Source organism: Theobroma cacao, chromosome 3 (genome assembly GCF_053813885.1).
Source record: "Theobroma cacao isolate CCN51 chromosome 3, ASM5381388v1, whole genome shotgun sequence".
NCBI lineage: Eukaryota > Viridiplantae > Streptophyta > Magnoliopsida > Malvales > Malvaceae > Theobroma > Theobroma cacao.
In genome coordinates this window covers 15,126,315-15,152,012 of record NC_142641.1, presented here as the reverse complement: position 1 = coordinate 15,152,012, position 25,698 = coordinate 15,126,315, and positions in this window count along the sequence as shown.

Below are 25,698 nucleotides of genomic sequence, written 5' to 3'. Positions count from 1 at the left end.
AAGTATGCAATGTTGGGTTTCTTTCCTTTGTAAAGTTCATAGGGAGTGTTCTTTAGAGTTGGTCTTACCATTAATCAATTTACTATAGAACATGAAGTATTAACAACCTTGCCTAAAAAGACTTAGGTAAATTGTTTTCACATAGTATGATTTTAGCTATCTCTTCTAGAGTCCTATTTTTTCTTTCCACTATTTTATTTTGTTGTGGAGTTGTATGTGAGACCTTGACCTTTATAGACTTGTAGCTAGAAGTAGATGCGATATCACTAATTAGGGGTAATTTCATCATTTCCTTAGTGAGCCCTTAGAAGTGAGCTTTCAAACAAAATTAAAGCCTAAGTAGGCCTAAGGCATAAATGAATAATGAAAATAAGAGTAAAATCACGAAGAAAATAAAAATAATGATAATTTCCAAGGTATGGGCAAAATGGTCATTTTTCATCTCGAGTTGAAATTTTAAGTTTTCGTGAACTTGAGTATTTCTAGACCATTATAGACCTTGTCCCAATGTCAAAAGAGTATAAAGATTGCACAAAGGATTTGAGGAGAACAAGCTAACTTTTTAAGGGCATTTTCATAATTTAAGAAGAGATTGGATAAGCTTTAGCTATAAATATCATTTGTTCCAGTAGCTGCTTCATTTCTCTAGCAGCTTCTTCTTCTTCTTCCTCCCATCTCACGTTGCGTTCATTCTCCATGGAAGCTTGTTTTGAAACCTCTATAACTTCTCTTAAGCTAGCTCTAATTTTCATGCTTTTGTGCACCATTTCATAGAACCTTTTATGCTCTTTCACTCTCTCACTTTAAAACCCTTGAAAAGTCTTACTTTCATACTTCCTCTCACTAGTTAGGTGTTTTAGAGAGAGAAAGAGGGAGCTTCTATAATAGCTTGAAATTTTTTTTGAAAAAATTTCAATTACCAAGCTACCAAGGTAAGTGGTGAATTGGAGTTGATTTTTAGTTGTTGATAATGTCTAGTAATTTGATTTGTAAGTGTTTTATTATTGAGATTGTTTAATCATTTTTAGTGTGACTAGAGTAGTGCAAATAATAGCCATTTAATGGTAGTTGGAAGTTAGTTAGGAATGACTAGTAGAACTCAATTTAGAAAATAACTTTGGAATAATATTAATGCCAAGTTAGGTTGATGGTGATGCTGTTGTGTGTGATCGATTCCAACGAAACCCCACACCTCCATTCGGAATCTTAGTCTAAGTTAGAGCCCACCAAAACATCAATAAAGATTGGTGAGTGAACTTGCATTTTAAAATTCTTTGGGAAATGTAAATGTATTTGGACGAAACATTTGAATGATTTTATCCAACCTTTCTTTAAAAATGTGTGCCGAGGAACAAGCCCTTGATAAAATGTTTTGATGTTGTGAAAATGTGAAATGTGTAAAAGGATGAATCCAAGTGCTTCTATATTATGTTGATCTGTATATTATGCATTGGATGTTCATTTTTGTGTGATAATGATGACCCAGCTATATGCGAGTGGGAGTGCACATGAGCTGATGATGACCCAGCTATGTGCGAGTAAGGAGTGCACATGAGAAAAGTGTAAAACCCGACCCTATAAACACATGTCATGACATACATGCACTAAGTAACATGTTGTTATGCTAGGAAAACACTTAAGAATAGACGAAACTCGGTATCATACCTAACGGTACACTTGAGTTGATTTAACCTCGAACTAGTTCAAATAGGAATTGTAGGATGAAATTTAATATTTTATAGTCCAAGAATGACTAAAAATGATTATTCGGAGTTCGAGGGTTCATTTGGGGAAAAATTAGAAATTTTGATGTTTAAGGGCAAAATCGTCATTTTGCCACCTAAGATAATAATTTGATCATGGAGTGAAATTTTTGACCAAGATTAACTATTTGGAGTATAATTTAATGATAGGAAGTGAAAAATTTCAATTCTGGTAATTTTCAAAACATAAGGGCAAAAAGATAATTTTGTCATCCTAGGGTAAAAACCGTAATTTTCACCACCCAAAACTTGTCAAAATCATAGGATTTATTTATTTTTGGTATGAACAACTATGGTATGCTAAGTGGTGAAAAATTGAAGTTTAAAGGATGAAATTTTAAAAATGAGCCAATGAGAAAGTGACGTGGCATTTTTTTAATGATATAATATTATTTTAATGAAAAGTCAGCCCATTTAAACCCCATTTTAAGTGCTGGCCGGCCATAAGGGAGAACAAGAGAGAAAATAGAGAGGAAAGGAAGAAAAAAAGAAAAACCAAAGAGAAACAAGAAAATTCAAAGGGGAATTTGTGTTTTTCGCTCGTTTACGCGTCTAACGGTAAGATTTTTCGACTTTAGCTTGATTTCTACCTTTCTTATGCCTTTGTTTCCATTTAGCATGCTTGAGGAGAGAGATCTAAAAGTGACATCAAGGGATGGATGAAATTCTAGGGGAGAGATTTTGAAATTTTTAGGTTTTGATTTTTAGTTAAATTGGTAGTTTTAGTTAGTTAAATGTGTTTAGAAATTAAATTGGGCAAGAAAGCATTAAATTTTCACAATACCCACCATTGGCCGAATCTGCAATGAGGTACAATGATGATAATCTGATTTTTATTCTAAGAGAAATGAAGAGAAAGTGATGAAAAATGGTTAAATGTGATAGAAAAACAAAGTGAAAAATTAACCGAGTTAATGTCTCATTTTTGGTCAAATTTTTCAAGGAAGAGAGTGATCTGATTTTGGTGATTTTAGAGGAATATTAGCTGATAATTAATGGTTAGAAATGTTGGAGAGAGAATGGGATGATTTATTTCTAAAATGGAGCGCGTTAGCAATTTATCGGGTAAAGTGCCAAAAATAGGTTAATACCGCGTTTAAGCCATTTTTGGCTATTGCATTTCATACCATGCATTAGTATAGGATTTAAGTCAAATATATAGTTATTTAGCATTAATGTGATGAATTGAGTAAATTTTTGCAATGTGTTTAGGAGGAGAGCCTTCTGGTAAAGGCAAGGAAGTCGTACCCGACCAATAGTGATCGGGACACCTAGGAAGCATTTCATCTGTACAAACGGTGAGTAAACCTATTATTATTATAAATTATCTAGAATTTATTTTTAAATGCTCTTTATGTATTTTATGAAACGAAAATGAGATTAAAACGGGATTTTTGATGTTTTAGAAATAAATGTGACAAATAAAAATATATTGTGTTGATTATGAAATTGAGTAATTGGAGGCTACCAATTATCTTGAAAAATATATTTTCTTATGAATGGCTTATGATATATGAGTATATGTGGCTATATTTTATAATTGTATTGGGAATAGAATGTAAGCTGTCTTTTACTATGCAGGCTGGATAAATAAATAAAAGCCACGTTATACTGTCGAAATTTTATTAAAATTGGTGGGTTTAGTCACTACAGTGACGGGTTTCTGTGGACTGCCTATTAGAGGGGTACTGTAAACCCGGTTATATAGTTACTCCGATTGTAGAGGCGAGGAGGGTAACTCTTGGGGTAGTATTAGAGCTCACTTCACGTTGAACCCCTACGTGAATGTGTAACTCGGCCAACGCCAAGGAATGGCTTGTTTTAAAAATAAAAATGTGTTTCACATGTAAATGTTATAACAACCTTGGTGGACTCGGTTAGATACCTCGGCCAAGGTATCCTCGAGGATTAGTTTTGGCTTGAGCCTTGTTTTCTTTTATAAAAGACATAAGCCTTAATAACTGTTTTGGTAAATTACAAATATTTTATGGTTTAAGAAATAAATTGAAAACATTATGAAATGTTTTGTGATTTGTTGTTTAAACTTGCCTCCCTGTTACTCGCCTTTAGATATTTATGATAATGTCTATTTACTCATTGGGATTACAAATCTCACCCACCTCCTTTCCAAACATTTTAGGTCTGTGGTAGCTTGTAGATACCCTATTTTGTCGAGGATTCCAGTTGACGTCTCTACCACACAAACAGTAGGTTTCTAGCACCAACACTGGGTGTATTTTGGGCCATTTGTAATTGTAACCATTATTGTACATTATAACTTTGTAAATTTTTGTATGTGTGAATTTATTTTACTTACACGTTACAAAAGATTTCTTACACGTGTTTCTATAAACATTGTTTTATATAAAAAAATGCTATATTTTAATCAATATTTTGAATAGTGATATTTATCTATAAATCCTTTTAAAATATTTTTGTCTTTTGATTTACATGAGCAGGAAACTACTAAAAATTGTTTAAAATGGAATGTTTAAAAACGATTGCTCACAAAAAAGGCAAGAAACTGATATGTAAGCCTTGCGGGGTTCTGATTGGCATTTCTGGTAATGAGTGTCAATTGGGATGTCGCGGCGGTTGTCATGGGCTCGAGGAAGGTTCTGGGTCATGACACCGAGTGTGGGGGGATGGTATGCATGATGATGTATGTATACATATATACCTATATTGTGTTATAGAAAGTTCATGAATATGGTATATGGTTGTAATGCATGTGAAATCTTGCATGTTGAACCTTGGAAATTTCTAAGTATTTACAAGTTGATTTTGTCATTGCAGCAAAATGGCCTTTTCTTGAGATAATGAAAACTTTTTGTTGGTGATTCTCGTTATAGCGACAAACTCTTGGGTTTTGGGGGTTACACTGGCCTGGTTCTCACTACAGTGAGAAAGTTGCTGAAGCTTCTCATTGCAGCGAGATTTATTCTCACTGCAGCAAGAAACATTTTGTTTTGCTTGTACCTTGTTTGGTTGCTGCCCATTTTCCATTTCTTTAGCACCATAGTTGATCATGAACTCTCAACGTTAAGGAATTCATTTAATTAAATTTGAAATGAGGGGTTTTAGTAAGAAACCTTTGGCCAATTGAGAAACCCTTGGTCAGTTGATAATTTGAGCCCAAATTTTGCTGCAGCGAGGACCCGTCATTTCACTTGACTTGCTTGAATGCTATTAAAGTTTTCACTTTTCAAATCCTTTGTCAGTGCATGGATCCTTTATCGTCAAGTGATTAACTCATTAAGGGTTTAAAAGAAGGGTTTTAATAAGAACTAAACTAAATTGTATTGTTTTGAAAATAAGTGCATCATGATTTCTTTAAACTTTCCTTATCGATTGCTTGCTCCCTTCTTTTGTTCACTTACTGGGTTTATACTCATTTTTTTCAACTTCATGTTTTCAGATTAAGAGGCAGTCGGTAACTAGGTCGATGTGTCCTTGTAGATTCGTCTCCTTGGTAGGTATCTTGGCATTCGATAGCAGTATTTTCGCCCGGGTCTCTCCACTGGAAGTCGAGAATCTCTTTGTTGTGTATAGACAAACTCGATGTAAATTATTAAGACATGTTTTAGACAATATATGTATATTTTGAATTGAAATTATGAAATGTGACTTTAGTCATTTATGATGGAATGATGAATAGGTTATATAAATAGGCTTGCTTGGGCTTAGTGGGCTACGTCCATTGGGCCCATGCGCCAGTCATGGCTTGAAATTTGGGTCGTGACATTGTAGGAGCTAAAAATTTATAACTATACCTATTTTCACCACAAAGTTGCTCAAAGCCTAGGTTTTCAAATTCTTTTCCATTGTCATTCCTAACATTTTGTTATTTTGTATCCTTTCTCATTTTCAACTCTTTTGCAAAAGGTGAAACACCCTAATTTTTAGTGTTATATGTGTATGATGGTTAAGTTAATAGATGGGCTAATTTAAACTCCAAGAGGTTAATATGTAATGAGTTTATGTATCAATGAAAATAAGAATATGCCTATATCCATAGAAGATGATTATGCATAAAGGAGTAAGTGAAAGCTTAAGTGATATTATGCATGCGTTTGGCACTTAAGTGATGATGTTCTTTTGCATATGCTTGGCACCTAAATGGTATAGTGCACTGTTTGGCACTTAAATGAGCATGATGTGTATGCAAGTTATGTTATGTTTGAGTTTTATGTTATGTGACACGGAGCATGAATGAGTTATGATGAATTGAGATGAAGCTATAGGATGGAAATGAAATAAGAGTTAGAAATTCAAACTAGGGATGCTCTAAGTGTTGGAAAAGTGCATTTTGGACAAGAAGTATCAATACATTGGTTCGATGTATCGATGCATTCAAGGCAGTAAGAACTTAAGGGGGTATTATGGGAATCATGTATCAATAACTTGCCTCGTGTATCCTAGATTTAAAAAAGGAAACATTCTGGATAAAAAGTATTGATAGTCCAAATGTATCAATATATTTGGAGCAAAAAGCATCCTATCTATAAAAGTATTGATACATTGCCTCATGTATCGATAAATTTGAGGGTGATGCAAAGAAAAGTATCTATGGACTAACTTATGTAGTGATAGATGTCAAGAGAACCCGTGAAAATGTATCTATACATTGCTAAATATATCGATACATGTATGCGGATTGGAAAAAGATAAAAAGTATTGGGCAGTCCGTCCATTTGTAAAATAAGCCAAAAACAAAATCTTCTCTCTTTACTCTCAACACCCATGCCCCATATATGAAATTGGAGCTGAAAGGAAGGTGATTTAAGGCTAGAAAACCGATCTACAGGTAAGATTAAAGCTTTTTACCAATTGGTTTTAGAATTAAATGATTCGATAACTAGAAATGTTATATTTCAGCTTTAGTAACTGTTGAGTTGCAAGTGGCTGGAGATTGGGAGATTAAAGTTTAAAGTGAGCCAAATTCGTGTTTAAGATAAAAGATGTAGTCATTATTGATGAATATGAGAGAGTTGAGCTTGTATCGTAATTTGGTTAGAGAATGTGTTATATTGAAAAGATGGAAATAATCTGAAATCCAGGATTTGGCTATGAAATTGAGATTATGATGCAAATGCTGATAATTATGTATTATTAAATGTTAGATGCCTATGGGAGTAAGAATGTTACCTTAAAGTGCTAGATTGTTTGGATTGAAGCTAAAGAATTGATAAGCTGAAGTTGAGGCTTGTTAAGTTGAATTATGCAAGGTTAGTAATGAACACTCAAAGTGCCAAGGTGAGTGGGGAATTTATAAGCATAGGAGCATAATGACTAGGGTGCATGTAAGCTTCTATGATGAAAATGTCACAGCCCAATTTTTAGGCCATGACCGACGCAAGAGCCCAATGGGCTTAGCCCATTAAGCCTAAGCAAGCCTTTTTGTATAATCTTTTATAGTAATTCATATCCCTTTAAAATCCAAGATTCATAATGTTCAAATATAGTCGCTTTGAAAACAATTCATAAAACCCAATTGTGCATTCATAATGGCATCATCTACCATAATATACATATATAGCTTGACAAATGAATCTTAGTATTTCATCTCAAGTATTCATATACACATAATTAGGCCTTGATTGTCAGCTGAGTGACTTTGATCACGGTTGCTAACATTTAATGTCATGGTAAACCTACCAAGCAATGGATAGGGAGGAGCACCTTGTCCTAGGATCCAATAACTTTTAACTCAGGAAACCTAAAACATGAATTTTAAAAACGTGAGTACAAACTCAATAAGTGAACATAGGAAGGGAACAAGCAGTGACAAGGAATGGTTTAGAAAACATGATGCACTTATTTAAAAGCGATGCCATTTAGTTTAGTTCTTATTAAAATCCCTCCATTAAACCCTCGGTTGTAAAATCATTTAATGATGAATGAACCGTATTCAGCATGAAATTGGAAAGAAGGGAAATTTCCAACAATTATCCAAGTAAGGCAGTATAAACAGAATGTTTCTCGTTGCAATAAAATCAATTTGCAAATAACGACAAATTTTCAAGATTCATCATGTGCATCTCACCCAGCTCATGTGCATCCCACCACATCGTGCACATAGCCGGACATCCCATCTCACCCAGCTCATGTGCATCCCACCACATCATGCACATAGCTAGACATCCCATCTCACCCAGCTCATGTGCATCCCACCACATTGTGCACATAGCCAGATAGTATCACCATCCATCTCCCTTACCACTGTCATCACCGGCAAGTGCACACTCACCCCGCACATGCACGATTGCATTTGTCACACAATGGTATCATTTATGACATAGTAAATATATATATATATATATATATATCAATAGTATACAAAAACATATGAATTCATCCTTTTACACATTTCACATTTCACAATATCAAACATTTTATTAAAGGCTTGTTCTCAAGAAATTTTAAAGCAAAAACCGATAAAATTTCCAAATGATTCATTGAAACACGTAAACATTTCCCCAAAACATTTTGAAATGCAAGTTCACTCACATCGCAAAACTAACACCGACAAGGTTCTAATCCAGGTAGTCTCGAAATACCAATAAAACCTATATTTATCAATAACGCATAACAACCTCAATTAAGTCATAAATTTAAATCTAATAATTCTAATAAATTTACATTAGGTAATCTACCCTCTAACCTAACATTTAACCTAAATTTCTAGTCTAATTCTCAAACCCATCATATCAACTATTTCCAAATGTAAATATTCTTTACCTTGGTGAGCTTAGAGGCATGAAAATCAATGAAAAACATAATCTTTCCAAGAAAAATAATTTGAAGAAATTAGGAAATAAATATGAAAATATAACCATAAATTCAAAAATTCCAAAAGTTGGAAATATATACCTTTCAACCTTGAAAATGAAGATTTGAAGCCAAAAATCCAAGTGTTGTTGAAAGTGAAGTAGAATTAGAAAATAAAGTAAAGAAAGAGAGATTTTTCTTTCTCTCTCCTTGGGTTTGGAAGTGTTGGAAATTGGGGTTAGAAGTTGTAACTTTGGTGCACAAGGAGTTGTGAGAAGAAAGAAGCAAGAAGAGAAAGGAAATGAAAAGAAAACAAGGAAAGAAAATGAAAGATAATTAACTTTCCATGGGAGAATGAGAAAATGGTGTTTGAAGCTTCAAGAATGAAGAAGAAACATCTTGCTAGAGGAGATAAGGACAGTTTTGGGCTGATAAGGATGAGAGTCAAAGCTTTCTTTGGAAGTTTTGAACAAACTTTGTGTAAAATTACCGTTTTACCCTCCAAGTTTCTTCCCTTTTTAATTTTGTCCTCCCAACACTCATGTAACTCCAATTTCCTTCTATTATCTTCTTCTACACATGTACAAATAAAGTATAAAGTTTGTACTCTAATGCGGTGTCTCCATAATATTTAAAATATTTATTTACCCGCGCTATCTTTACTTAATAAAGACACACGACCCCATTAACGTCATTTTTCTCCAAAATTTTCTCATTCCTCTTCTCCTCAACTTAGATTGACCATATACTCCTCTTTCATGAAAAATTTTGACACTGAATAAATTATTAATTTTTTAATATTATTTTATTTCAAAAATTTTCTCGTCTCCTTGGTGCCCAAAATACCTTACTATGCCTTAATTCACTTCCGAATCACATTTTATCTCGTAAATTCTTCCCCGATAAAAATAGTATTATTTTATTATTATTTCCTCTCGTGCGAAATATTTTATCCCAAACTATTCCTTTCATCTTTCATCATTTCTAAACATTATAATTAACCTTAATTGGCGTCTGATAAGCTTTATTAGTCACCATATCAAAGTACGGGGCATTACAGAAAATGCATGATGTATGCTATGTGTAAGCCATAGGTTTGTCTAAAGGTAGAATTCCTATACTAGAAACTGTTTATGAATGATGTGAAATGCCTAGAGATGGTATGCTTAGGCTAATGACATTAATATGAATATAAGCCAATGTTATGAGAGTTATGATGTTATGATGAATGTGTATGAGATAAATATGTCTAGAAATGTTATGTCTAGACAAATGAATGTTATGAGAATTGTATGATATGCCTAGAAGGATTGTGCCTAGGCTAAATGCAAAAATGTGAACAATGATAAGGATGAAATGTAAGTTAATGGTTATATGATTATGAATAATAATGATGAATTCAAACTATCTGTGAATGATTTTGGACAATGTTATGATGTGGAATAAGCATGTTCTGTCCATGGAAGATTTTTGGACAATGTATGTTATAAGGTTGAGTGTGTCCATACTCTGCAACTATGTATGTTGCCAGTAGGGATAGTGGTTTTATCCCGCTTGCAATACGTGCCTACTGTGCAGTGATGTATGATGCCTACAGGGATGGTGGTAAGTAGGGATAGTGGTTTCATCTCACTTGTAGTGTTATGATGCCATTTGTTGAGATAACTCCAAGTGATGATTATAGACTCCATCATTTGCTTCGATAATAAGGTGTGACATGACTTCATCGTTTGCTGCTACAATGAGGCGTGACTATGATATGTCTAGGTAGGACCAATCTATAATATTTTATGATGTTATGAATTTGTAATGGCATGCTATAGGATATGAAATGTACACCATGATATGTTGTGGTATGAATTGATGATTATGCAAAAGCTTAAGGTAAAAGCCATATGTATATGATAAATGCAATACGATGAAATGCAAGCTTATGGAGTCTAAGGACTTTTGCATTGATGTGGATGCATAAGAGGTAAGTATGATTAAAACGTATGTAGACAGCCATATGGTGGGTCGATTCATATGTTAGATAAGGTTAACGGACGACATTAATGATGAGATATGGTAGGCATGATAGACATAGATCACCTTGCCTTTTTATGTAAAATGTTTATATGTAGCAGCCTAGTATAGCAGCCAAGATTATGATGATGTGTTTATGATGGGTGATGACTGACTTGTCCAGTTATAAGTATGTTGATGCTTACTGATGTATATGCATGTTTAGAGGATATTTTAGCAACTATCCGTGCACAATTACAATTGATTTATGCTCCCTCTCATTAAGTACTAGTGTGATTCACCCTTTTTGATTTTATTATGCAGATCAATAGACATTGAGGGTTAGGTGGATTAGCATTGTTGACGTCAGACACATACATTTTGGAAAGTGGTATGTTATCCATTGACGAGGTAACTTTGCTGAGTCATAGACGAGTCTTACACTTCCGCAATGTATGAAATGGTTATGTTTTAAATGGATTATGTGGGCATTGCACTACCCTATGTTAATGTAATGAGATGTTAAGTAGATTTGATGAGACAACCATTATATGGCTATATAAATATATGTTTAAGTCTGTAGATAATATTGAGCCAAGACGGCTAAATGTTTTAAAGTTAAAGATGATTTCATGATATGATGTTGGCTAGGGGACCTTTTGAAAATGAATCATGTTGAACAGGACTTATGAGTAAAGGCTTCCTTGAATCTTGTAGGCTTGCTTGCCAGGTTTGTGTGCACCAGTCACAGACCCTCGAGTTTGTGTCGTGACAAAGGAGGTGAATATTTTTAGAGCCTCATCTTTGTGAGCAAGAAAAAAAACCCAAGAAAACATACTATTGTCATCCATAATCACTAAACCATAGTTCTTTCCACATAAGCTAGTTGTCTTATTTGGTCCAAAAAGATCTATTTGAAGCAATTGTAAGGCTCCATTAGTAGTTACATCTTTTTTAGATTTAAATGAACTTCTCCTATGTTTACCTTTTAACACGAGCATCACAAAATTTATCATTTTCAATGTTTAGCTTAGGAAATGCTATTACAAGATCTAGAGATAGTAATTTTAAAATTGTGTTCATGCTAGCATGTCCTAGTTTTTTATGCCATAACCAACTATCCTCATTCTTTTTAGCCATGAAACATACATTGTTACAAGATAAATCATCTAAGAAAATAACATATGTATTACCTTGTCTATGTCCAACAAATAGAGTTTCATTTGTTTTAATATCAACAGTAGGACAAGTCAATGATTCAAACATGATTTTAAAATCGTTTTCACAAAGTTGACAAACACTCAACAAATTTTTCTTAAGACCATTTACAAATAAAACATTTTCAATTTAAGAAGAGAAATTTTTACCAATGGCACCAATACCTTCAGTGTGACATTTTGAGTTGTCGCCAAAAGTTACATTTCCTCTTTTCTTTAGTCTTAATTCTTTGAAGAATTCCTTGGTTCTGGTCTTGTGTCTAGAATATCCATTATCAAGATACCATTTTCCTTTTTCTTGTGCTTTTGACTTTAAGCAAGTGAGCTCCTCTTACAAGGAAAAAATTCAAACAATTGACTTTGGTACCCAAATTCTCTTGGGTCCATCTGAGTTAGTTTTTTTGGTTCCTTTTGGAACCCACTCCATTTTGATCACCTTACCATGTGGAAGTTTGGTTCCCTTTGGAACCCATACTCTTTTAATTTTCATACCTCTACAAGTGGTGATTCTTAAGGGACAAGAATGACTAAAATGTCCTACTATATGACAGTAATCACATCTAGTGAATTAGCCATGTTGTTCAATACCATTAACAAAGAAATTTTTAAAATAAGTCTCCTTTTTAATCCCATCATAGCCTATTCCTTCTTTGTCAAAGAATGTTGTTTATGTTTTTAACATGTAAATTAATTTTTGTTGAGTTATATTGAATTTTGAAAATGTAATAAGCAAGATTTCATTTTTCTTCTTCAGCTTATTTCTCTCAATTTCCAAGTCTTTGACTATGTTTTCTAGTTCTATTTTTGTTTTGACTAATAGCTCATTTTCAACCTTGAGCTTGAATATGATGTTCTTGTATTTCAATGTCTTTTCTTCAAATTCAAATACTAAGTCATCATATACATCTTGTAGTTCATCAAATGAGTATGAGTCTTGATCTAAAGTGCATGAACTAGAATCATGAGAGGTAAAGCATACCTTGGTGTCTTCAAGTCTGTCAAGACCCAAAACTGGGGGTTCATGACCGACGCACAAGCTTGGCAAGTGAAGCGTGTGAGACTTCAACAAGCCTTAGGATTCCAAATCATTCACATACAGCCAAGGTTTCCAATTCCATATATTCATATAATAATTAAATTCAAATACATAAACGTAATCCTTGGGGCATAATTTTTATATAATATTTTATACATTTCTCACATCTCCAAACATTGACCGTTATAGTAGGTTCGTATCATGCAACCCTTATACAAATACAAATGGAACATCATTCATGGCATACTTTACAAACTAAACCAAATCCAAAGGCGGAAGGCCCACACAGACTTAACGGAGTAACACATCGGAATGGAGACCTACTAGATGCCAAATATGTGTTCGTCCAAACGATAACACTTACCCCACAATCTCGTAGCTTCACTTATCTTCACATGGTACAATAGAGGGGTGAGTCATTTAATACTCAGTGAGAGGATACTGTCATAGGAAAATATTCCACATATAAATTATATTTAGGCCTATTTAGCCAAAAGACATTCAGATTCAAACATCTCTAATTCAAAGGTGCGAGGATCATCCTAATATCCTACATGCACAACTTATCATATTAAGCCTTGTCGAAAAACATCTCTATGGTGTATCATATCCACAATTCCCATGTTTTATATCCTCACATCAAATCATATCAATTCAAGGCTTATCTTTAAAACTGTTATCATTAAACTAAGCTCCATAGGCACACCTTAGTTGCCGAGCACAACCTCAAATCTCATTTACATATAATTTGATTACCTCAAAGCTTTTCATCAAATATCATTACAATTAGTCACCACATATTCATATTTCAAGTTAGATCACGCCATACTCGATGCATGTCATCATAGTCAAACAAAATCAATTGAGTGGTCTTGCCTTGGACATCCTAAAATCATGCATGGTGGTTGGCTAGTGGAGAACAAATCATGGTTAGGGCTAAGTTGCTAGCAAAGCATCGAATCATGCATGTGCCAAAGCCATGGGTGGAGAGTTAAATTAAGCGTGTGCTAAAACAACGGGTGGAGAGTCAAATCACACGTGTGCTAAAGCAACGGGTGGAGAATCAAATCATCATCTGGAGTAATATTGTCAAACCCTGTTCTATAAAATAATTACGACATCATTTACATGCTTAATAGAATGTTTGCATATTTAGTAAGTTCAAGGAATCGTTAAAAGACGATATTGCCCCTAATGGTACCATTAAGTCGATTAAGCCTCAAACTAGTTCAAATAGGAATTTTAAGGTGAAATTAAGAGTTTCATAGTCCATGAATGATTTAAAATGGTGATTTGGAGTTCGAGGATCAATTTGGAGTCACACCAGAATTTTCACTATCTAGGGGTAAAATGGTCATTTGCCACTTGAGGATAAAATGAAAATTTTAGAAAAGATTTTTTGGGGCCCCATTTGACTTATTGGAGTATGATTTGAGTATTGGAGTATGATTTGAAGTTTAGAAGTGAAAAATTTTAATTCCGGTATAATTTGGAGTATAGGGGCGAAATGGTAATTTTGCCACCTCGGGGACAAATTGGTAAATTTTCACCCCCGACACTTGTCAAGACCAAGGGATTTTATTCATCATGGAAATGGATAAACATGAGAAATGTGTGGTGGAGAATTAAAGAATTAAAAGTTCAATATTTAAAATTTGAACTAATAAAGAAATGTCATGTGTCATGTTTTTATTATTTTATTATTTCTTTATAAAAAGGCAAAAAAATCAGCCCATTTCTCCCATAGTGATCAGCCAAACCAGAAGAGAAGAGAAACCAAGGAAGAACAAACCCTAGGTGGGAAAAATCAAAGAGAAAGTGTTGGAATTCAAGGATTTGATCAAGCAAAGGTAAAATTTCTTTGATTTTGCTAGTGATTTACCTTACCCATGCATTTTCCCTTAATTTTCATGGTTAAAGTACATGTTTTCATGATGAATTCATGGCTGGTCAAAATGGGTACGGAGAGAGAATGATCTTGGATTGGTTTGATTTTTAGGTATGTTAGTGTTTTTAGGTGATTAATGATGTGTAGCATGAAAACAAGTGAAGAAAACCACCAAAGGTTTGGAACCCATCAATAGCCGAATTCTCTAAGTGAATAATGAGGAAGAATGGGACGTTATTCTAGGTGATTTGATTAAGAAATAATAGTTTTTGGTGTAGGAATTAATGAATTATGGAGAGAAAATTAAGTAGGAAAAATCACGAAGTTAGTGTACCATTGTTGGCCGAAAGTTCTAAGAAGAAAAGTGAAGATAAATTTTGTCTAATTGTGTGTTAATTAGTTGTGCTTGGTGAATTGAGGGATTGGAAAAAAATGGAGCAAGTTGGAGTGAAATTGGACGTATTGGCCAATTTATCGGATGAAAAATTGACTTAGGACAATACCAGGTCTAGATGGCTACCTGTGCATTTTTCATTTCATATCATGCATATATATCGAGCCTGAAATAGCTTATGACTGTTAGACACAATTTAATTGGAATATGTGTCATGGATTATGGCTAGGTGGTGAGCCATTGGATACGGGTAAAGGACTGTACCCGCAGACTGAAAATAGGAGTATTTCTGCTCCTAATACTATGAGTAAACTTATTATCGTCTTAATTATCTAGAGTAGTTTTATACAATTGTGTGATTTTATAGAAAATGGGTTTAAATGGTAAATTGCTATGTTTTAGGAAAAATTATGATTTTATAAATTTTCTGAAAAATTGAATACTGGTTTTGAAATTAGAGTAATTGGAGACTGCCTACTTGTGTTATAAATTGTGTTTTAAATTATATGGCTTATAGCAATATGTGAGCATGAATGGCAAAGTCTGTGTTTGTATCAAAATTATATATACTATGTATTCAGCCTTGAAAGGCTAGATTGCGAAAATTGCCATGTCATGCAGAAACAAATTTTATAAATCAGGTGGTAGAAAAAAATAAAGATTAGCTACTGCAGTAGCGGGGTTCCGTGGACCAGCCTATTAGAGGGGCACGGTAAACTCCTTTATATTCTCACCTCGGTCGTAGAGGCGCGTAGGGTATCTCCTGAGGTGGGCTTTTTGAGTGCACTTCACGTGGACCACCACGTGAGAGTGAGACTCAGCCAACGCCAAGAAATGGTTGTGTGTCAAATGCGAAAACGTGTTTATGGGTATGGGAAATTTAACAGCCTTGGCGGTCTCAGTGGGATAACTTGACCAAGGTACCCACGAGAATGATTTTGGCAGTAGCCAAGTTTTGTGAGATATAATCCATGTTGATTAATTGAGTAAACTGAATATTCATGTTATGAAACATATATTGGAAGAGAATATTTTAATTCGTCTCCATTTACTCACCTTTAGATAGTTTAGATGGTGTCTGTTTACTCACTGGGATTATGTAATCATAATCTCACCCCTCTTCCTATCCATTTTCAGGCTCAGGACAGTTTGTTGATAGTTGATTAAGACGAGAATTAATCTCGGAGTTGCATCTTAGAAAGTAAGGGTTCGTAGTCCTACACCTTCTTGGTTAGTTGGGGGCCCACTATCACTGTAAAAGTAATTTTATACTTCAGTTATCTGATTTAAAGTATGTATGAACATATTTATCTTTTACACCATGTTTTTGGCGGATTTCGATATTTTTGAAGAAAAATGACGAAAATGCTCCTGTGAGCAAAAAAAAAATTTATTGTTTTGATTTGGAAACGACTTATGATTTTCTTGAAATGTGAGATTTAATAACTGTCACTCACCGGGGAGATGCGGAAGCTGATGCTAAGGCTTGCAGGGTTTCGATCGGCATTCGGGGTAATGAGTACCATCGAGACGTCGCGGTGGTTGTCATGGGCCTGATGGGAGTTCCGGGTCGTGACAAATATCCCAACAGATGACATCACTCAGAGTAATCTCAATGAATGGCCTCAAAGCATTACAGGAAAAAATCATAGGCAAGACTAACACCACTGTCCTTACTTACCACCATTTCTGCAAGCACACACATAGTCATAGGGGTAGGACTCAACTCAACCTCAAATCAAATCAACATCTGAAATATATCCTGGACGGATCACATATCCACAAATCAGGCCATCGTGCTTGTGACATTCCATATGTCCACATCAAACCATATTCCAAATTCAACGAGCTACAGTCTCCTCTAAGCTCTATATAATACTAAGTGTCTTCAAATCTTGAAGGCATCATCATACAAAACATAATCAATCTATAAGCCCTCATGCCTTTAACCCCACATGGGTATTCATCATATTCAATCCAATTGGTCATGGCTTAATAACTTTATACATATCCTTAAATTAACCATAAATACATGGCCATTCATGCATATATCATGTCCATAAGCAATCATGGCCCTATGGCGCACCTATTTAACATCACTTCAATTGCTGTGCCACTATCATAAATACATATCATGCCCATATACCTCATTGGGCAGTCCATTCATTGTAATTTGGCACAATGCTTAATCCATACTTCATATTGCACCATGGGTAGTCCTCTTGCTCTAGGTCCTACATACCATGGGATTCCAACACAATGCCATCATGTGGCTCACCACAAATCACACTAACATAAATGTCCTATCTTAGATAACTAATTAGCCTAGGTATACAATCATATTTGGTCTATAGCCTAGGCACATACCTCTAGACAAACATACTTATACAAACACACATACACACACACACACACACACACACATATATATATATATATATATATATATATATATATACATATATCATCATTCAACCTAGGCATAAATATCTAGGCATACACAATACTTAGTACCATGATAACACATATTATTATGCATAATGCATCACATGCATTTAATTAAATCCCACTAATTGTGACAAATTGGAAGTGCTCCATAGCCAAGCTTCAATCCTTAATGTCCCAATCGTTTTTTGGCAAATGCATCCAAATTGCTCAATCTACCCTCAAACACATCAAAACATGCAAAACTAATTAAATCTTCACTTTCAAAAAATGCTAACTTTTTTTAAAATTAACTAAATCCTTAGCAATCCAACATATAAGTTCAAATCCTTCAATAATGAGATAAACCCATACCTTAAAGGCTGGATTGCATGATTCTTAGCTCCAAATTCACTCCAAATAGCTTCAAGAATCTATTTGTGGCTTAGGGTTTCAAATCAGTAGAGAAAGAAAATGAAAACCATGAAAATCAAGGTTTTGTGAGTGAAAACCCTTACCTTGAACACTTAGAATCCAAGATTTGTTGTTGGAGTTTGGAGGTTTTGAACAGTATGAAATTTGAAAGAAAAGGCTGGAAGAACAAAGGAATAGGAGAGAAATGAAGGAATATTTTGGTTTTAGGGCTTTTATGCCCGTTTTAGGCTAAATGGGTAGCCTAGAATCGACTATGGAAGGTCAATAGTTGACCTTAGAGAAGAAAGTTTTATGATTCACCCATTTTCCTTTCATAAGATCGACTATGGAGAGTTACCCCAAAGCGTCTCCTCATCAAATAAAAGCTTACTTAAGCGCTATGTCATCACCTTCATAACTTAAAATCATAACTAATTGGTTATGCATGGTTCATGCATCAGACATGTCTAACTTGCAAGTACAAAGCATTAATCTCCATATCCTTAAAATATTACACATTAATGTTGTAACACCCTTGATTTTTTTGACATGTCCTATATGTGATAGGGGCTAAGTTATTGAAGAATAAATTTGAACCTCGATGTGTATGCTTGTGCATTATGTATATGAACTATTATGTAGAGAGAGTGATCTTGAAATTTGTTGTATATTGGGGGACTTCTTTGATGATGTGTGGATGTGTTAAGTGTAATTAGCATGCCTTATGATATGTAGGTAATAATTTTATGAACATATTTGAGGAATCCAAAGGTTTGATGATGAGAATGAAGTTTTGATCTTATGTTTGAGTTATATATTAATGATTTGAGTTTGTGGAAGAGATTTAGAATGAGTTTAGACTTCAAAAAGAATAATGTTTACAAATTTGGACCTAAGAAGTCAATCCTAGTGCATAAAGGGTCATTCTTGTGAAGTAAAGAGTTAGGGAAGTCATGCATTCTAGTCCATGATCGACTATAGGCCCTCTATAGTCAATCCTAGGAAGGAAAAATAGGAGAAAGGCAAACATTCTAGTCCAAGATCGACTATAGAACCACCATAGTCGATACTGTAAAGCACAATCGAATAAGAACGGACATTCTGGTCCAAGATTGACTACGAACCCTTTATAGTCGATCCTGTGAAGCAAAAATGGGTGCAATTTGCTGGTTTATGATCGACTACAAACCCACCATAGTCGATCCTATATGCCTAATAAACCTAAAATAGGCTTAAAAGCCCTAAAACTTTTTTAGAAAAGATGACATTTTTCAAAAGCTAGGATTTAAGTAGTTTTCTGATGTTTTGATGTGTTTAAAGGGAGATTGAGCAACTTGGGCGTAATTATGAGCTAAAAGATAGTTAAAGCCTAAAGATTGAAGCTTGGCTGTGGATTACCTTTAATTTGTCACTGTGAGGTGTTTTACCTTTGAAAATGCATGTGATGTATCACACATAATAATATACACTGCCAATGTACTAAGTGTTTTATATGCCTAGATGAGTATGCCTAGGTTAGTATATTATTAATATATGTGTTTATTTTTGACTATTTTTGGGAAGCATGAGCTGTTTGATAGCTAGGTGATGCATGATCTTAATGGCTTGTGGATATGTTATGGCTAAGTTAGTGTGATGGTCATACCATGATGTGGGACTAGATTGTCCAAATGTTGATGAAATATTGATGCATGGTTTGATGTGAGATTGTTCATGTATATGTGGCTATTAGTCCATGACTAATTTAAAATGAGATTGTGGGTCATTGCAGCCAATGAGCCATGACTATTGAGTCCTAATTGCTTGAGTATGTGAGGCCACATATTTTGATATTTGATGAGAATTGTTTATGTATGTGAGACTAAAGAGACCAATTAAGTGATATGACATTATGATTTATGAATTATTAAGCAACTTAGAACTTTAACGAGCTTATAGACAATTGAAGCTCGATAAATGTGATTTGTGATATGTTGTAGACATATGGATAGCTAGAAGCATGATGGCCTCATTGTGGATTTGTGTTCCATCTGAGGGATGAATTCCGGATGTTGATTTGACTTGAGGTTGAATGGATTCCATTACCCTGTGACTATGTGTGTGTGCTTATAGGGATGATGGTAAGCAAGGATGGTGGTATTAGCCTCACTTGTGATTCCGGCTAATGTGTCGTGATGCCTCTTGTCGGGAGATTACTCATTGCAATCCCACATACAGGAAATTAGTTTAGGCGATGCTGACCATCGAGAGATTAATCCAACCGATGATATGATTCTCCATTAACTATTTCGACTTTGGGCGTGATTTGATTCTCCACTTGTTGGTTCAGCTTGTGCATCACTTGTGCTCCGTCAATGGCTTTGCCTTGTGTGTGATTTGTTTCTCGTTTGACTAACCACAATGCGTAATTTGACTATGTCCAAGGGAGGACCATTCGTTGATTTGATTTGTATACGAAATATGATAGCCTTGGAGAGGCATAGATAAACATGGTATGAATTGATACGATGCTCTAGCGACTAGAGTGTGCCATGGAGAATGATTAAATGACTTTGATTAGCTTTAAGAGTAAGCCTAATGATGTGTGTGATGATCTTTGGAGATGTTTGGTGATGATGATATGCCTTCATATTAGAGACTTAGGGATAATGATATGCCTTATATTTGGAGATGCTTGTTAATTCATGTGGATGTACTGAGAGTGCAATGTTTATTATGTGTTTAATATATGTATATAATTCTGATTATTTGTACCACTCAATGAGTATTATAGTACTCATCCATTTTTATACCATGTGTAGATAAATAGGCCACTAAATAGTGCGTGGCAAGGGCGTCTATTGATAGACTGATTTTAGCATCTAGTAGATCCCCTATTTTGGTCACTCCCCTGAGATTGTCACGAGCTTTTGCATATGGTTGGCTTTGGTGTATGTAGGCACACTGTGCCATATGAACTTGTATAAGCGTTGTTATGTACAAACCTGCCTTGAACGGTCAATGTATGGCCTTCGGATATCGTATGAATTTATATGCTAGGGACAATGACTTATGTTGAACTTAAATTTTATTTCATGAATATTTGGTTATGAATTCCCTTGGCTATGTGTTATAAGATTTTGAACTCTGAGACTTGCTCGGGTCTAGTGGGCTTACTTGTTGGGTTCGTGCACCAGTCACGGACCCCCTACTGGGTCATTACAAATGTTCCATTAACTACTATACTCATAATCATTAGTCTAGTCAAATTCTGACAAGTCCACATAATATCTTAACATGTTCTCGAGCACTCATATCGTAGGCTCGTATAGACCATCTACTTATGGAGGTTGAGCCGTACTTAAGATCCTAATCAAACATTTAAGGCACATCTTCTAGCCTTTTTCCAAACCAATTAATAATTGATGTCTCCTTTTAGTCTGTACATACACATGGGATACAACTAAGTAGAGTTTTAAACAATTCATTAAGATAGTTAGCCAACCCCTTAAATAATTCATATGCTTTGCTTACTAGCCTAGACCTTGGCCATCTCTCCACTATTTCCATTTACTAGGGTCTACTTGTACCCCACCTTTAGACATCAGATACTTTTCAAAAGCCAATATTGCTTAATCAGAATTCATATTAGAGACTTGACATATTAGTGCTCTTTAAGCACCTGAAGCGCAATTCTCATGCATTTCACATATTTTCCCAAACTCTTCAACGTCGGCCATAAACATGACGACAAATTTGTCTAATTGTCCCTTCCAATGCTCATCATAATAATCTCAAAAAGCATAAATTCTCATAAAAACTATCAACAATTCAAAAGTATCAAGAACAACCAAAATCTTCCTCAAATATATTTATAAACTTCAAGAGAAGATAGAACTTACTTGAGAAAAGTTGAAGCCCAATTGTTTATTGAAAGTTTTGAAGTTTGAATGGGTTTTGTGGGGTTTGGAAGCAAGATTCTTGAGAAATTTAGAGAAGGTATGGAGATTTTAAGGAGAAAAGGAGTTATTGTGGAGTTGGAAAAGTAGAGAGAGAATTTGATTTTGTTTTTGGTGGTTGATAAAGGGTACTTGGAGTTTACATAAGGAAGAGAAAGGCAAAAAAAACTTAGTGAGCTATTAGGCATCGCGGTGGCTTTGTCATTCGTGAGAGAGGTTCTTGATGTTTTAACTGCGCTGTGGTGCTCAAGCTCTTAAAGGAGTTAGTTTTCATGGGACTAGCATGCAGTGTTGGCCCTTAGGCACCGAGACGCCCATGTGGCTAGTTTTCCATTAGCACGACACTACGGTGCTACTAATTTTTTAACACTTGCAAAAAAAGTAAATAAAACATTAAATTAGTAATCTAAATAAATAAATAGAGGAAATTAAATAAAAATAGATTGAGTTTAGAATGCTTGGATTGCTTCCTAAGAAGTGCTTGATTTAAAGCATTCGGCTTGACTTTATTTAGACTCAATCAACATCGATAAGTGAAATTGAGGATTTGTGGCATTTGATTTCGCCTCTCCAATAATGCTTGATACGTTGACCATTCACCTTAAATGTCTTGTTTCCTTTCGATAATTCCACTACTCCATGGGGAAATACTCTCGTCACAACGAAGGGTCCCAATCATCAAGACTTAAGCCTACCCAAAAATAATCTCAATTGAGAGTTATAAAGGAGAAAATGTTGGCCTCGTTCAAAGCGACGCTTAATAATTTTCTTGTTATGCCATATCTTGGTTTTCTCCTTGTAGATATTTGCACTTTCATAAGCTTAAAGTCGGAACTCATCCAACTCATTGAGTTGCAAAAGATGCTTTTCTCCAACTACTTGTAGATCAAAGTTCAGTCTTTTAATTACCCAATATGCTTTATGCTTAAGGTCAACTAGAAGATGGCAAGCTTTACCGAAACCCAATTTAAATGGAAACATCCCAATTAGGGTTTTTTAAGCAATCCTATAAGCCCATAATACATTATCTAACCTTTTAAACCAATCTTTTTTGGATGGACATAGTCTTTTCCAAAATTCTTTTGATTTGTTTATTTGAAACTTCATCTTGGCCACTTTTTTATGGGTGATATGTTGTGGCAATCTTATGTTTAACTTTGTATTTAGTAAGGAGTGCCTTAAAATACTTGTTGCAAAAGTGAGATCCTTCATCACTAATAATAGCTCTAGGTGTACCAAAATGAGGGAAGATATTTTTTTCAAGAAGTTCATCACAACTTTAGAGTCATTATTCTAGAATGTTGCAACTTCAACCCATTTAGACCCGTAATCAAAAACAACTAAGATATACTAATTATGGTATGAAGAAATAAATGGGCCCATGAAGTCAATTTCCCATAGATAAAAAATGTCAACCTCTCGAATGTTGTTGAGAGGCGTTTCATGTCTTCGTGAGATGTTGCCAACCTGTTGACATCTATCACACTTTTCAACAAAATAATGAGCATCTTTAAAACGAGTAGGCCAGTAAAAACTTGATTGAAGAACCTTAGTAGCAATTCTTTGGCCTCTATAATCTAAAGAGTGACAATGATGCAGTGTTTTCTCAAATTTCTCCTTTGGCATATTTGATCCCCACATTGTGTAAATAAGAAAAGCTCATCCTAAACATAATTTTTGACATGATGCTAGAATTATTTCTTCTGTTTGAGTTCAAGCTTGAAGGGAAAAGATTACTCACAATGCAGTTCACAAAATCTGCATACCATAGTAAATTTTTTTGCTTGTTGGCATGAAACAACTGCTCATTTTGAAAGGTTTCATTAATCCACAAATTTATTTCCAACTCACGCCTCATTCTCCAATCTAGAAAAGTGATTTGCCACTTGATTTTTTATCCCTTTTCTGTCTCGAATTTCTAAATCAAACTATTTTAGCAAAAAGTACCCATCTTATCAATCGTGGCTAGGCATCTTTCTTCTCAATCAGAAACTTAATGGCAGAATGGTCAACATAAATAATAACTTTTATGCCCATAAGATAGGAGCAAAATTTATCAAATGCAAACACAATATCAAGCAACTCGTTTCCAGTGTTGGTGTCATTCAATTAGGCATAATTCAATGTTTTGTTGGCATAATAAATTGGATGAAAAATTTTCTCCTTTTGTTGGCTAAGGACTACTCCAACCGCATAATCACTAGCATCACACATGAGTTTAAAAGAAAGATTCCAATCTTCGCTTGTGATAATAGGGGCAAAAACTAATCTCTTTTTCATTGCCAAGAATGCTTGAAGACATGCATCATCAAAGTGGAAAAATGTGTCTTTCTCCAAAAGATTATAAAGTGGCTTGGAAATTTTAGAGAAGTCTTTAATGAAGTCTTTATAAAAACCACCATGGATAAGAAAACTCTGAATGCCATTCATCGATGTTGGAGGTGGAAGTTTCTCAATTGTCTCAATCTTGGCTATGTCAACTTCAATTCCTTTACTAGTAACTCTGTGTCCAAGAAATTGAGATTAATTGAGTCCAAGAAATTTAAATTGACTCTTATGAAATTCTTCTAAGTGTTAATTTACTTCCCCACTTTGGAATTAACTGAACTTTTAAATCACAACTTGAATTTATATAACACACATATATTTGGTTCATTATCTTTATCACTTTATTTCTGGCCTTTCAACAATTTCCTTTTGTCACCTACAACTTCTTTCTCATAATTCCTCTTAATAATCTTGTCTATAACTCTTCTATCTCGTTTTATCTTCATCTTATTTTCCATATCTAGTTGTAAGTCTTGAGTGGTTTTAACATTGTAAGGAGCAGGATTTTACACTCCATGTCAAGCACAATAAAATCTGCTAGAAAAATAAACTTACTAACTTTTACCAAAACATCTTCCACTATACCATATGGATAAGTGAGAGATCAATCATTAAGTTGTAAAGTCACAGAAGTAGGCTTAATCGCCCCAAACCAATTTGCTAATAAATTGATAGCGACATCAAATTTATACTTGTACCCAAATCACATAAAGCTTTAGCAAAACATAAAGTAGCAATAGTATGCAAAATAGTAAAACTACATGGATCTTTAAGCTTTGGTGGAAGCTTATTTTGAATTATGGCATTGCACTCCTTAGCAAGTGCAATAATCTCAAATTCACCTAATTTCCTCTTTTTACCCAAGATGTCTTTTAAAAACTTCACATAGCTGGGCATATTATCCAAAGCTTCAACAAAAGGAATATTAATATGAAGCTTTTTAAATAACTCAATAATCTTTAAAATTGCTTGTCAAGCTTTTGCTTTTAGAAATGTTGAAGACAAGGTGGAGGTGGTTGTGAAGGATTCAATTGTGATTTTCTTGTCTAAATTTTTCACCAAAATTTCCAACCATAATTTCTTTTTCAACATCAATTACAACTTCTTTTTCAGTGGACTTACGTGAATCTTCAAATTGCACATTACTATCACGTACCTCTTTTCCACTTCTGAGTGTGATTGCCTTACAATACTCCTTACCTTCTTTTTTAGGATTGGGATAAGTATCACTAGGTAAAGCACCCTAAGGTCTATTATTAATTGTATTAGCTAACTGACCCATTTATGTGTCAAGATTCCTAAGTGATGCTGCTATTAGCTTTAAAGTTATAATAGTTTTGATTATGACAAAATGGTCAAATTTGCTTGAACATTATTTGAGTGATCCTTGACAAGTTCTTGAAATGATTTGACTCCTATACATTTGTTCTTACATAGTTATAAGCTTGACTCTTGAAGTTATTGAACTATATCTATAAGCTTGTATGACTTAGGTGTATCATTGCTTATGATTCCCATTCA